Raw genomic sequence first — 13,210 nt, 5'->3', positions numbered from 1 at the left:
TCGTGCATTGGACTATGCTGTAATCTGTAGGAAAACACAAAGGAGAAGACAAAGTAATATGGCTCTTTGAAAGCTAAACAGGTATGCATGCAAGAGCCACTAAACATTGTAACCAATATCTTCTACCTTGACCAAAAGAAAAAATATAACTATTTACACGGGAAAGCTCCCAACAAGCAAAAGAAGAAAAAGAAAATCTTTTGGGTTTTCTTCAAACTAGTCAAACACACTAAACGAAAACGAGAAAAAGAAAATAAACTAGCATGGATGATAAAGTGGCAAAGTGTGAACACCGGCTAACAAAGTGAAAGCATAAGCAAGAATGTAAAGTCGATGAGAACACGTACTCCCCCAAGCTTAGGATTTTGGCCTAACTTGGTCTACTCCCAAGGTGGGAAATAACCAGCTCCGGGGTACTCCGGAGTGGACTGAGGATGCCACTGCTGTGTGAGGTCCTCTGGCTCCCACTGATAAACTGGTGTCTGGTACTCAACTGGTGGCTCGAGCACGGGCACCTGTGGTTGGGCTAGGCCCCAATATGCGTAGATGTCCGAGGGCATAATAGTGTACCTGCCTGCATGAAGATTGAACAAAGAAGGAGCAGGCAAAGTAATAGTCTCACGAGTACCCTGACTAAATACCAGGTTATAAATCATCCTTCTATTTATATCTCTATCAGGAAAGTCATGGCGAACCATGCTATCGTAATCTAGATATCTCTCGGGAAGAAGAATCTCTTCTTCCTCCTCCAGTCTAATAGGTATCTCAAAGTGTCTAGCAAGACGAGTAGCATAGATACCTCCATAGACCACACCTTTAGAACGGTTCAGGTTCAACCGTTGAGCTACTATAGCGCCCAAGCTATAAGTTTTATCATTATAAAGGGCTTCACACAAGACCGCAAGATCTGGGGAGCTAAGGGACGCAACTTTCCCACGGCCAATCAAACATTTTCCCACAAAAAGTGAGAAGTACCGAAGCACGGGAAAATGAATGCTAGCAGCTCTAGCGCAAGACACTCCTCTCTCCTCTCCTATAGCAATTGTACCGGTGAAAGCTTCCAAGTCCCGTGGACGAGGTTCATGAATATCCCCAACAAAAGGCAATTTTCAAACATTGCAAAAATCCTGGAGTGACATGCGCTGGGGGATATCATAAAGCTTAAACTCAACCATAGGAGGATTCTTCCTCGGATAGAAGTTAAAGCTTTGTACGAAGATATTAGTGAGGAGGAGGTATTGCGGACACTTATCTTCAACGAAGGCGGTAAGGCCTGCGTTCTCCACCAAGTGATAAAAGTCCTCATAAATTCCAGCGGCGCGTAAGAACACGTCGCTTGGCCACTCGCACGCTCGAACTTCTGCGACTCGAGGGACCAGATACTTGGGCTTCTTCTCACTCCCATCATCCTTGGGGTCACGGCTTGACGAGCCTCTTAAGAACCTCCTCATCTTTTCCCTTTTCTATCTCCGAAAATTTCTGAAATTTTTAGTTACTCTAAGGAAAAGTGAACAAGGCTCAACTAAACTCGTAGCAACTACTCCAACAAGTGCCTAGAGGCCATATTACGCATCAAAACTACTTGGGACCAGCTAAAATTAGCATGCAAAGCTCAAGAACATGGTCACCAAGGCAGCAAAAATATGTGGAGTATAAGGCACTGGAGCAAAAACTAATTGGACCAATGGAGGAGTCACTTGCCTAGGAGTAATTTCCCCAAAACTGTTCGTAGAACGGTGATTTGAGCAAAGAGATCGAAAATCCCATCAAGAGGAGCAAGAACACGGGTTTGAGCTGCGAAATGATTTTTTCTGGAGGTAGGAGAAGCGGATGAGAGCAATAATGAGTGGAGGGGGTGCCTATGGCCCCCACAAACCTGGGTTGCACGGCCAGGGGGTGCCTGCGCCCCTAGGGCTTGTGGCCCACTGGTGTGGGCCCCAGACAGACTCTTTGTCCCAGTATTTTTCAAAAACTCCAGAAAAAATCATACTTGATTTTCATAGCATTCGGAGAACTTTTGTTTTCGGGGTATTTTTCTACCGGACGCTAAAACAGAAAACAGGGAAAACTAAACTAAATCTATCATTTTTCTTCTAAGCAGCCTAAAGTGAAAGCTTGGAACAGAGGTTTGTGACTCCTTGATTCATCCATCTCATGGTCATCGAAAGAAATCCGTCAATGGGGTTGATCAAGTCCCCTCGACAAAACTTCTCGAATCGCAAAAGAAGACGGAGATTTTTTTTGAATAGTCACTAGGTCACCTCAATGGGGATGTGTATTTCCCCAACACGCAAATCATACTTCATCTTGACACGAGGAATAGGGCATTCAAAGCTCCCAATAAGAATCGATGAAGTTTTTTCGATAGCATTGATGCAATGTACTCGATATTGTTTCTTCGGAAAGTGCACCGTATGCTCATTACTGTTGACATGGAAAGTGACATTGCCTTTGTTGCAATCTATAACAGCCCCTGCGGTGTTTAAAAAGGGTCTTCCGAGGATGACCGCCATGGCATCGTCCTCGGGAATATCCAAGATAACAAAGTCTGTTAAGATAGTGGTATTAGCAACAACAACATGCACATCCTCGCAAATGCCGATAGGGAAAGCAGTTGATTTGTCGTCCATTTGCACAGAGATTTCAGTGGGTGTCAACTTATCCAGTTCAAGTCCACGATAGAGAGAGAGAGGCATAACACTAACGCCGACTCCATGATTGCATAACGCAGTTCTAACGTAGCTCCCTTTAATGGAGCAAGGTATAGTGGGCACACCGGGATCACCTAGTTTCTTAGGAGTTCCACCCTTGAAGGCATAATTAGCAAGCATGGTGGAAATCTCAACCTCAGGTATCCTCCTCTTATTAGTCACAATATCTTTCATGTACTTAGCATACGGAGACATCTTGAGCATATCCGTCAAACGCATTTGCAGAAAGACAGGTCTGATCATTTCAACGAAGCGCTCAAAATCCTCATCATCCTTTTTCTTGGATGGTTTGGGAGGAAAGGGCATAGGTTTCTGAACCCATGGTTCCCTTTCTTTACCATGCTTCCTAGCAGCGAAGTCATTCTTATCGTACCTTCTATTCTTAGGTTGTGGGTTATCAAGATCGACAGGTTCAATCTCCACATCCTTATCATTGCTAGGTTGAGCATCTTCATGAACATCACTATTGATATTATCATTAGGCTCATGTTCATCACCAGATTGTGTTTCAGCATCAAAGACAAAGACATCATTTGGACTCTAAGGTGTAGCAGCAATAGGGTTGCTAGTGCTAACTCCTTGAGAATCTTGTTCAATTCTCTTCGGATGACCCTCACGATACAAAGGTTCCTCGGTCATTCTACCGCCTCTAGTAACGACTCTGACAGAATTGTCATTCAACTCATTGAGAAAGTCATTTTGAGCTTTAAGTACTTGTTCTACCTTAGTGGTAACCATAGATGCATGTTTACTCAGAAGTTTAAGATCATTGACATTTCTGTCCGCACAAGCACTTAAATGACTAAGCATACGAGCATTCTGTTCCAATTGTCTGCTAACATAATTATTGGAACTTTGTTGTTTGGAAACTAAGTTATCAAATTCATCCACGCATAAGCTAGCAGGTTTATCAAAAGGAATATCACTCTCATCAAACCTACGCAAAGAATTTACTTCTACTACCTGTATCGGGTTATCGAGACCATGGATCTCTTCGATAGGTGGTAGATTTTTGACATCTTCAGATTTAATGCCTTTCTCTCGCATATATTTCTTGTCTTCTTGCATATCTTCAGGATTGGGGAATAGAATACTTCTTTTCTACGGAGTTGGCTTAGGAGGTGGTTCGGGAATAGTCCAAGCATTCTCATTGCACAAGATGTTATTCAGTAGAATCTCAGCTTGTTCTACGGTTCGTTCCCTAAAAACACTACCGACACAACTATCTAGGTGGTCTTTGGAAGCATCGGTAAGTCCATTATAGAAGATATCAAGTATTTCCTTCTTCTCAAGAGGGTGATCAGGCAAAGTATTCAGTAGCTGGATGAGCCTCCCCCAAGCTTGTGGGAGACTCTCTTCTTCAACTTGAGCAAAGTTGTATATTTCCTGCAAGGCAGCTTGCTTCTTATGGGCAGGGAAGTATTTTTTAGAGAAGTAGTAGACCATATCCTGGGGGCAGGTTCTACTTCAATAGTATCAGGAGTTTCAGAGGCATCATCACATCTAGCAGCAACTCTAGCAATTTGTGCATCAAGGAATGCACCTAGTGGCAAAGCAGTATCAGGCATAGCATCATCAGGCATAGCATCAAGCATAGCATCAGCAGGCATAGTATCAAGCATAGCATCATCAGGCATAGTATCAAGCATAGCATCATCATAAGCATCATGGGCAGCAGAAGTAGCATCATCAAGCACAGGCGACATATCAAGATTTCTAGCAGGAGGCGAAGTCGCAAACCTACTCAAAACTGAAGGTGAATCAAGTGCAGAGCTAGATGGCAATTCCTTACCTCTCCTCGTAGTGCAAGGCAAGATTTTAGTTCTTGGATCTTTTGGATTCCTCATCGTGATCAGCAACCGTAAATACCAAGTGACTCAGAGAATATAGATGTGCTTCCCCGGCAACGGTGCCAGAAAAAGCCTTGATAACCCACAGGTGTAGGGGATCGCAAAGTTTTCGAGGGTAGAGTATTCAACCCAAATTTGTTGGCTCGCCAAAGAAGAAGCGAAAGAATATTCTCAAGTATTAGCAACTGAGTTTGTTAGATTCAACCACGCCTGAAAGATTAGTGTCTGCAACCAAAGTATCACTAGCAAAGTAGTATGATAGCAACGGTGCCAGAAACAGATCTGTTGACGGCAGACTATTCCTAACTGTCGTATCAATGGCGCCAGTAGGTTGCACGTGGACGGGAAATATTCTTCCCCGTCAACGGTGATGAAAAAGGATCTTGCAACAAGTAACCGCGAAGTAGCAAGGAACATCAGTAGCAGCAGCACCAGAGTAACAACAGTAGCAACAGTAGTAGCAAAGTGACTGTTTAGCAGATCTCTGGCAATGGCTAGACAAATGCTATTCTCGATTTCTTAACAATTACAAATTGTCTTGCAATGACCCACCAGCGCGTGGGATCGAGGTAGTTTTCGAGGGTAGAGTATTCGACCCAAATTTGTTGATTCACCAGTCAGGAAGTGAGAGGATACTCTCAAGTATTAGCAGTTGAATGTGTCAGATTCAACCACACCTGAAAGATTAGTATCTGCAAGCAAAGTATCAACAACAAAGTAATATGATAACAACGGTGTCAGAAACGATCTGTTGACGGCAGACTATTCCTAACAATTGTATCAATGGCGCCAGAAGTTGTCCGTGGACGGGAAATATTCATTCCCGTCAGCATCGTGCGAACAAGTATTGTAGCACGGAGCAGCAGTGTAACGAGTAGCAGCAGTGGCAAGGAACAGTAGTAGTGACAACATTAGCAAGTAGCAATAGTAGCAAGTAACAACACAACAAGTAACAGCAGCAACAACAGTAGTAACAGCAGCAGAGCAAAACAAGTAACAGGAGCAGCAATAGTAGTAACAGCAGCAGAGCAAAACAAGTAACAGCAGTAGTGGGACAAACTCGTAGGCAATGGGTCGGTGATTTGTTTGGATGATATTCATCATGCAACAGTTATAACACGGAGAGATATGTGTCTAGCTCCTGTTCGTCAATGTGATGTAGGCATGCATTCCGTGTGTCGTCATACATGCTTAGGAGAAAGAACTTGCATGACATCTATTGTCCATCCCTCCCGTGGCAGCGGGGTCCAAAAGGAAACTACGGGATCTTAAGGTTCTCCTTTTAATAAAGAATTGGACCAACGCATTAGCACTTGGTGAACACATGAACTCCTCAAACTATGGTCATCACCGGGAGTGGTTCCGGTTATTGTCACTCCGGGGTTGCCGGGTCATAACACATAGTAGGTAACTACAACTTGCAAGATCGAATCTAAAACACACATATATTGGTGACAACATAATAATTTCAGATCTGAAATCATGGCACTCGGGCCCTAGTGACAAGCATTAAGCATGGCAAAGTAGTAGCAACATCAATCTCAGAACATAGTGGATACTAGGGATCAATCCCCGTTAAAACTAACTCGATTACATGATAGATCTCATCCTACTCATCACCGCCCAGCGAGCCTACGAATAGATTACTCATGAATGATGAAGAGCTTCATGGAATTGGACAGGGAAGAAGGTTCATGATGACGATGGCGACGATTTCCCCTCTCCGGAGCCCAAAACGGACTCCAGATCTGCCCTCCAGATGAAGAACAGGATGTGGCGGCGCCTCCGTATTGCAAACGCAACGAAATCTTCTTTCTTTATTTTTTCTAGGACGAAAGTGAATTTATAGAGCTGAGTTTTGGGGCGGCAGGGCCACGTGGGTCCCACAAGCTTGCTGGCCGCCACCAGGGGGTGGCGGCTACACGGCTTGTGGCCCACTGGCCCATCCCCTCCGGCGGATCTTTGTGCAGGTATTTTTCATATTTTCCAGAAATATTCTCCGTAAATTTTCAGGATGTTCCGAGAACTTTCATTTATGCACAAAAACAACACCAAGGCAATTCTACTGAAAACAGCGTCACTCCAGGTTAGTTCAATTCACATGATGCAAATTAGAGTCCAAAACAAGGGCAAAAGAGTTTGGAAAAGTAGATACGATGGAGACGTATCAACTCCCCCAAGCTTAAAACCTTGCTTGTCCTCAAGCAACTCAGTTGGCAAACTGAGAGAGAAAGAAAAACTTTGACAAACTCTGTTTGATCTTGTTGTTGCAACTATGTCTAACTCATAACCAGAATTTCAGCAAGATCACAAGTTAACCACATAAGCAAGTGACACAAAGGTCTCACGGTAAACTAATATCAATGGCATAATCAGCTAACGAGCAAATAATAATTTGTTTCAAATACCAACAATTCAATCAAAACAATCATGAAGCAACATGAATAGGTGGTATCTCGTTAGCTCTTCCTGAGACCGCAAAATAGAAATCCAGAGCACTTCCAAAGATCAAGGGCTGGCTAAACATTGTAATTCATAGCAACGAAGATCCAGTCATAGTCATACTCAATATAAATCAAAAGCAAAAGCATAAAAATGACAGAGGTGCTCTCTAATTGGTGCTTATATAAGAAGAGGATGACTCAACAGGAAAATAAATAGACAGGCCCTTCGCAGAGGGAAGCATTGATTTGCAGAGGTGCCAGAGCTCAAGCTTTGAAAACAGAGAAAATAATTTTGGGTGGCATGCTTTCATTGTCAACGCAATGACCAAGAGTTCTCAATATCTTCCATGCTACTCATGCTATAGGCGGTTCCCAAACAGAAAAGTAAAGTTTTAACTCCCCCACCACCAATCAATCACACTCCACGGCTAGCCGAATCCTCGGGTACCGTCCATACTAACATCAATCCGGGAGGAGTCTTGTTTTACAGTTATGTTTTCGATTTAAGCGTGGAACTGGGCATTCCAATTACCGGCCCCTTTTCTCGTGAATGACAGTGAATAAACACATGTCGAGGATAACACGCCTAACATGGAAGATACCAATAGCCCCCTGTCACCACATGAGCGGTTCGGGCATGCAAAACAGATTATTTCTTGAAGGTTTAGAGAGTGGCACATGCAAATTTACTTGGAACGACAGGTAGATATCGCAAATAGGTAGGTATGGTGGACTCTCATGGAAAAACTTTTGGGTTTATGGAAGTGGATGCACAAGCAGTATTCCGCTTAGTACAAGTGAAGGCTAGCAAAAGACTGGGAAGCGACAAACTAGAGAGCAACACCAGTCATCAAGATGCAATGAGTTTGACTAACATTGAATGCAAGCATGAACAAGATATAAATCACCATGAACACGAACATCATAGAGGCTATGTTGATTTTGTTTCAACTACATGCATGAACATGCGCCAAGTCAAGCCACTTGAATCATTCAAAGGAGAATACCATCCTATCATACTACATCATAGTCATCTCAAAATCTATGTTGGCATTCAAGACAAACCATTATAAACTCTGAGCTAATTAAGCATGGCATCCGAAACTATGATATCTAAGTTGTCATTACAAACATGGTTCTCTCACAACAAAGCTGAATCAGGCATGACAAACTAGTCATATTTACAAAAACAAAATAGATAGAGTTCATACCAGCTTTTCCAGTCTCATTCACTTCATCATATATTATCATTATTGCTTTTCATTTGCACGATCGAACGATGTGAACAATAATAAGAGTGCTCGTGCATTGGACTAAGCTGAATCTGCACGCAAACACAAAGGAGAAGACAAAGTAATATGGCTCTTTGAAAGCTAAACTGGTATGCATGCAAGAGCCACTAAACATTGTAACCAATATCTTCTACCTTGACCCAAAGAAAAGAAAACTGTTTACACGGGAAAAATCCCAACAAGCAAAAAAAATAAAGGATAATCTTTTTGGGTTTTCTCAAAAGGACACAAAACAAGATAACAAGAAAACGAAAATAAACTAGCATGGATAATACAGTGGCAATGTGTAAACACCAACTAACAAAGTGAAAGCATAAGCATGAATGTAGGGTCGGTGAGAACACGTACTCCCCCAATCTTAGGCTTTTGGCCTAGCTTGATCTACTCCCAAGGCGGGAAATAACCAGCTCTGGGGTACTCCGGAGCAGACTATGGATGCCACTGCTGTGTGAGCTCCTGTGGCTCCCACTGACAAACTGGCGTCTGGTACTCGACTGGTGGCTCGGGCACGGGCACCTGTGGTTGGGCCAAGCCCCAATATGCGTAGATGTCTGAGGGCATAATAGTGTACCTGCCTGCATGAAGATCAAACAAAGAAGGAGCACGCAAAGTAATAGTCTCTCGAGTACCCTGACTAAAAACCAGGTCATAAATCATCCGTCTACTAGCATCTCTATCCAGAAAATCATGGCGAACCATGCTGTCATAATCCATATATTTCTCAGGGAGAAGCATCTGTCCTTCCTCCCCCGGTCTAACGGGTATCTCAAAGTGTCTGGCAAGACGGGTAGCATAGATACCTCCATAGACGACACCCTTGGAACGGTTGGTGTTCAACCGCTGGGCTACTATAGCACCTAGGCTATAAGTCTTATCGTTATAAAGGCCTTTGCGCAAAACCGCAAGGTCTGGAGAGCTAAGTGATCCAGCCTCCCCACGGCCAATCAAACATTTTCCCACAAATAATGAGAAGTACCGAAGCACAGGAAAATGTATGCTAGCAATCCTAGCACGAGACACTCCTCTCTCCTCTCCAACAGAAATAGTACCAATGAAATCCTCCAAGTCCCGTGGACGAGGGTCATGGATATCCCCAACATAAGGTAATTTGCATACATTGCAAAAATCCTGTAGTGTCATGCACTGGGGGATATCGTACAACATGAACTCAACCATGGGAGGATTCTTCCTCGGATAAAAGTTGAAGCTTTGAACAAAAATATTGGTGAGGAGGAGGAATGTCGAGCACTTATCTTCAACGAACGCAGTAAGACCTGCGTTCTCCACCAAGTAATAAAAGTCTTCATAAAGCCCAGCGGCGCGCAAAAATTCATCACTTGGCCACTCGCACGCTCGAACTTCTGTGACTCGAGGAACCACGTACTTGGGGTGGTTCTTCTCATCCTCCTTGGGGTTATGGCTTGAAGAGCCGCTCAAGAACCTCCTCATCTTTTCCTTTTTCTAGCTCTGAAAAATTCTGAAATTTTTAGAGACTTCGAAAGAAAAGTGAATAAAGATTAACCCAACTCGTAGCAACTACTCCTACTAGTGCCTAGAGACTGTATCACGCGCTAAAACTACTTAGGACCAACTAAAATCAACATTTCTAGCTCAAGAACAGGGTCACCAAGGTAGCAAGAATACGCGAAGGATAAAGCACTAGAGCAAAAACTAATTGGACCAATGAAGGGGTCACTTACCAAGGAGTAATTTCCCCAAAACGGTTCGGAGAATGGTGCTTTGAGCAAGGAGATCGAAAATCACAGCCAAAAGAGCAAGAACACGGGTTTGAGCTGCGATTTTTTTTTCTGGAGGTGGAAGAAGAGGATGTGAGCTGGAATGAGTGGAGGGGGTCCCTGTGGGCCCCACAAGCTTGCTAGCCGCCACCAGGGGGCGGCGGCTGCAGGGCTTGTGGCCCACTGGTTTGGCTCCCAGGCCAGCTGTCAGGCCCAGTATTTTTCAAATATTCCAGAAAAAATCATACTAGATTTTCAGGACCATCGAAGAACTTTTATTTTCGGGGTATTTTCTCCGAGACGCTAAAACAGAAAACAGGAAAAGCTAAACTAAATCTATCATTTTTCTTCTAAGCAAAAGAAAGTGAAAGCTTAAAACAGAGGTATGTGACTCTTTGATTCATCCATTTCATGGTCATCGAAAGAAATCCGTCAATGGGGTTGATCAAACCCTCATGACAAAACCTTTTCGAATCGCAAGAAGAAACGTAGAATTGTCGAATAGCCACTAAGTCACCTCAATGGGGATATGTATCTCCCCAACAAGCAAATCATACTTCATCTTGACACGAGGAATAGGGCATTCAAAGCTCCCAATAAGAATCGATGAAGTCTTTTCGATAGCATTGATGCAATGTACTTGATATCGTTTCTTCGGAAAGTGCAGTGTATGCTCATTACCGTTGACATGGAAAGTGACATTGCCTTTGTTGCAATCTATAACAGCCCCTGCCGTGTTTAAAAAGGGTCTTCCGAGGATGACAGCCATGGCATCGTCCTCGGGAATATCCAAGATAACAAAGTTTGTTAAGATAGTAGTGTTAGAAACCACAACAGGCACATCCTCGCAAATGTCGATAGGGAAAGCAGTTGATTTGTCGGCCATTTGCAGAGAAATTTCAGTGGGTGCCAACTTATCCAATTGAAGTCTACGATAAAGAGAGAGCGTCATAACACTAACACCGGATCCAAGGTCACATAAGGCAGTTCTTACGTAGTTTCCTTTAATGGAGCAAGGTATAGTGGGCACTCCGGGATCACCAAGTTTCTTAGGAGTTCCACCTTTGAAAGTGTAATTGGCAAGCATGGTGGAGATCTCAAGATCTGGTATCTTCCATTTATTGGTCACGATATCTTTCATCTACTTGGCATATGGAGACATTTTGAGCATATCAGTTAACCGCATCTGCAGAAAGATGGGTCTTATCATCTCAACGAAGCGCTCAAAATCCTCATCATCCTTTTTCTTGGATGGCTTAGGAGGAAAGGGCATAGGTTTCTGAACCCATGGCTCCCTTTCTTTAACATGCTTCCTAGCAATGTAGTCATTCTTATCGTATCTCTTAGGTTGTGGGTTATCAGGATTAACCGTAGGTTCAATCTCCACATCCTCATCATTGCTAGTTTGAGCATTATTATGAACATCACTGTCCATATTGTCACCACGTTCATGTTCATCACCAGATTGTGTTTCTGCATCAGACGCAGAAATATCATTAGGTTCTTCAGGTGTGACAGTATTTGGTGAACTCGCATGTAGGTTTCTATCATCCTTCTTCTTCTCCTTAGGATGACTGGGTGTATCAGCATTAATTCCTTGAGAATCTTGATCAATTCTCTTAGGATGACCTTCAGGATACAAAGGTTCCTGAGTCATTTTGCCTCCTCTAGTAATGACTCTGACAAAGTTGTCATTTAATTCATTGAGCAAGTCATTCTGAGCTTTAAGTACTTGTTCTACCTGAGTAGTAATCATAGAGGCATGTTTACTCAGAAGCTTCAGATCATTGACATTTCTGTCTACACAAGCACTTAAATGGCTAAGCATACGAGTACTTTGTTCCAGATGTCTGCTAACATAATCATTGAAACTCTTTTGTTTGGCAACAAAGTTGTCAAATTCATCAAAGCATAGGCTAGCAGGTTTGTCAATAGGAATATCACTCTCATCAAACCTATGCAGAGAATTCACTTCTACTACTTGTATCGGGTTATCGAGACCATGGATCTCTTCGATAGGTGGTAGATTTTTGACATCTTCAGATCTAATGCCTTTCTCTTGCATAGATTTCTTGGCTTCTTGCATATCTTCGGGACTGAGGAATAGAATACCTCTTTTCTTAGGAGTTGGCTTAGGAGGTGGTTCGGGAATAGTCCAAGCATTATCGTTGATCAAGATGTTATTCAGAAGGATCTCAGCTTGTTCGATAGTTCGGTCCCTAAAAACACAACATGCACAACTATCTAGGTGGTCTCTAGAGGCATCGGTAAGTCCGTTATAGAAGATATCAAGTATCTCGTTCTTCTTAAGAGGGTGATCAGGCAAAGCATTCTGTAGCTGGATGAGCCTCCCCCAAGATTGTGGGAGACTCTTTTCTTTGAGTTGAGCAAAGTTGTATATTTCCTGCAAGGCAGCTTGCTTATTATGGGCAGGGAAATATTTCTAACAGAAGTAATGGACCATATCCTGGGGACTACTCACACATCCAGGAGCAAGAGAGGTGAACCAGGCTTTAGTGTCATCCTTTAGAGAGAAAGGAAACAACTTAAGGATATAGTAGTAGCGGATCTTCTCCTCACTAGTGAAAAGGGTGGCTATATCGTGTAGTTTGGTAAGATGGGCTACGACCGTCTCAGACTCATAACCGTGGAAAGGATCATATTCGACTAGAGATATTATCTCAGGGTCGACAGAGAATTCACAATCCTTATCGGTGATAAAGATAGGTGAAGTGGCAAACTTCGGGTCGTATTTCATCCTAGCTTTCAGAGATTTTTCCTTCCACTTGAGAAGTAATTTCTCAGCGTCATAGGCATCCTTACGCGCAAGAAAATCCTCAGCTATCTCTCCCTCCATAACATAACTCTCAGGTATATCGGCAATTCATATCTAGGAGAGCTAGATCTAGCAGGAGCAAAAGCAGGTTCTATCTCAATAGTATCGACAGTTTCAGAAGCATCACGAGCATTGGCAGTAACTCTAGCAATATGAGCATCAAGGAACACCCCTAGTGGCACATCAGGCAAAGTAGTATCTCTAGCAGTATCAAGCATAGCATCATCAGGCAAGGTAGTATCAGGCATAGCATCTCTAGCAGTATCAGGCATAGCATCTCTAGCAGTATCACGCATAGCATCTCTAGCAGTATCAGGCAAAGCAGTATCAGGCATAGGTGA

This window comes from Hordeum vulgare, chromosome 3H (genome assembly GCF_904849725.1).
Source record: "Hordeum vulgare subsp. vulgare chromosome 3H, MorexV3_pseudomolecules_assembly, whole genome shotgun sequence".
NCBI lineage: Eukaryota > Viridiplantae > Streptophyta > Magnoliopsida > Poales > Poaceae > Hordeum > Hordeum vulgare.
This window is presented reverse-complemented; position numbering follows the sequence as displayed.